The 2,830-nt window shown below is 32.9% G+C and overlaps 1 long non-coding RNA gene across 1 annotated transcript; it reads right to left on the bottom strand.

The window, feature by feature from the left end:
* Window positions 1-1,054: 1,054 nt before the first annotated feature.
* On the bottom strand, window positions 1,055-2,025 carry LOC143629992 (uncharacterized). Its single transcript, XR_013153067.1, has 3 exons — window positions 1,856-2,025; window positions 1,725-1,765; window positions 1,055-1,620 (listed from the first exon to the last, which is right to left on the bottom strand). It is a non-coding gene; the product is annotated as an uncharacterized LOC143629992 (long non-coding RNA).
* Window positions 2,026-2,830: the final 805 nt, after the last annotated feature.

The raw sequence follows: 2,830 nt of genomic DNA, 5'->3' as shown, positions 1-2,830 counted from the left end.
TTATTACCTCCTTATCCACCCCACCTGCTTCAATCTTAATATCAAAATTCCTATAGATAGCTACGCCATAAGGAAAACTCAATCAACACAAGTCTGCTAAGTAGGGTTGTAAACGAACCGATCGAACACGAACAAGGCCTTGTTCATGTTCGTTCGTTAAGGAAATAATGTGTTTACGAACGGTTCACAAACACTTACCGAACGAGATTTTATGTTCGTGTTCGTTCATTAAGGAAGTTAATGTGTTCATGAAGGGTTCACGAACACAAACGGACACAAATAAAATCGGCATAGCCTAGAGATTAAGACCGATGTATTCATCAATATGAATAATAGAACATGTAAACGAACTGAACGAACACGAACAAGGGCATGTTTGTGTTCATTCATTTAACTTTAAACGAACACGAACACTTAATCGAACAAATATTTATGTTCATGTTCGTTTATTTAAAAAATGAACATTTGTGTTCGTTTATGTTCGTTTGTTTAAATTCTAAACGAATATAACTGAACAAAGATAAAAGAACATATATGAACACAAACAAACATAAATGAAAACACATAAATGAACACAAATTAACAAATATAAAACTTTAATTAGATGACTCATTCAAATAATATTTTTTTTATTAATGCATAAACAAACATAAATAAACGAACTTTCATGAACATAAATGAACGAACGAACGAACTTTATAACCGAACACACAATTTTTGTTCATGTTCGTTCGTTTATTAAATAAACGAACATAAACGAACTTCACGCCGAACAATTCACGAACAGTTCACCGAACGTTCGGTTCGTTTACATGCCTACTGCTTAGTAAAAAGATAGCAATTAAAAGCATCTCATAATTTGGAGGCCACATGGAATGTCTTTCACAAATAGTATTGGCACAATTTCAATGTATATGAGTTTCACTATGCTCATACTGGAATATTGTGTAGTTGTGTTTGGAATATGGTAAAGAAGTCTATTTGTTTAGTTAAAGACTGGAATGAAGGAAGAGTATTGTTCCACTTGACCAATGAATGTGTACATCGGAAATTGCATGAAAAGATAAATTAACTTTATATTTCTTGTTTAGGTAACCAATGTTTTTACCCTAAAGAAAACCATGATCAAAGTTTCATAAATATTAATTTTGAGGTACCCTTTAAATTACCCATGTCAGACTCAAAATATCAACTTGGATCGATATATAAAATAAAATTTTGAACGTTAAACTCTTTAAAATACCTGGACATAAACGTCAAATGCGCGTCGTCCAAGACCTTGGTAAGATCGATTATCTCTAAAAACTATCTCTGCAAAATGTAGCGTCACCGTATAATTTCCATTTGCTAAGCAACGGCCATAGTAAGTGAGAGACAATAGTGAGCGACGAGCCGTTGTGTAAAGTTGGGAGTTATTCATAGTGAGTACAGATACGTTAGTTGCAACATAGTCATTTGGGCTTTTTTTAGTGTTCCATACACTTCCTGTGTTACTAAGTCCCCAATGATCATTAAAAGGAAATAATCTTGCAGCTCCACCTGGAGCTTGATCTGCTTCGTAATCCTTGTCTCCTATAGTAACTCTCGGCCCACCACAATTAATATGAACTGAACTGTAAACTAAATCAATACAATACAAACAAAAAAGGGATCAACTTTTTATTTATAATCTAGCATGTGTCTGAGATGGAAATGAAGCATCACACTAAAGGATGTTTGCTTACCATTTAAGCAAGGATCACCATTCAGGCACTTCCCAAGGTCTCTGCATTAAATAATTAAGCATGTGAAACTTTGTGCTAGTGTAGCTTCAATAATAGGTTTATTCATGTTGCTAGGGAGGGTATACGCTTACGAGTCGTTACTGCTAGTGTAGCTTCTGAATAAATTCCTAGTAAATGAAGATGAGGTAGGTTTTTATTTCAAGTTGTACGAGAAAAAGAAATGACATTTAAAACCTGAAAACTTACAATGATTCTGGCAATCTTTAGGTACAGTAGTTTCATTGAAGTGGTTGTAAGAAAGATCTACTTCACTGAATTACAAACACAATTTAAATATATCCTAACTAAAATACTTTCAGATGTAATATATAAAAGTAATTATAAAATTATAGGAAGCTTGATAAACCATACCGATTATTAGCATATTCATTTGTGAGCCAGCTAGGTACACTGCCGTTAAGGGAGTTACCAGTCAGATACCTATGTCATTTCACCATATAATCCTGTTATAATATGTAATCGTCTCCTTACTTACGTTTTCCTTCTTTTTATTTTATAATTCATGAAGAATAGGAAGAATGCTGAAATATTTAAAACTCTTAACTAAAAGCATATGTTTCTTACATTGTTTTTAGGTTTGTTAGTCCAATTAAATCTGGTATATCTCCTCCCAAACCATTGAAACTAAGATCTCTGTGCAAGTGTATGGACATAGATAAAATGATTATGTGTGGAAAAATATACAAACATTATTACAAATCCTTATAATGGATATGATCTAAAGTTTGTTTACATAGAAGAATGGAAGAGGGAGAAATGTGTATTACAGATACTGTAAGTGGGACATTTGTGATATATATGGAGGAATCAACCCCCTTAGATTACACCCTCTTAAAATCCTGGAAAATCCACCAATATTCTTCAAGATAAAACAACCGGTATTAAAATTGAATAAATAGTTTGATAATCTAAAAGTTACTAACAATTTTGTCATGCTTGTCAGGCTACTTAGATTTGGAAACAGCTGTGAACCTTCTCCATTTAAATCAGAGATTGCTCTGAACACGGATTAAATGAACACATTTAAAGTAGTACTAGGTGCATGT

Source organism: Bidens hawaiensis, unplaced genomic scaffold (assembly GCF_021521415.1).
Source record: "Bidens hawaiensis isolate Kalapana, Puna unplaced genomic scaffold, B.hawaiensis_p1.1 tig00005498_1, whole genome shotgun sequence".
In the NCBI taxonomy this organism is placed as follows: domain Eukaryota; kingdom Viridiplantae; phylum Streptophyta; class Magnoliopsida; order Asterales; family Asteraceae; genus Bidens; species Bidens hawaiensis.
This window is presented reverse-complemented; position numbering and strand designations above follow the sequence as displayed.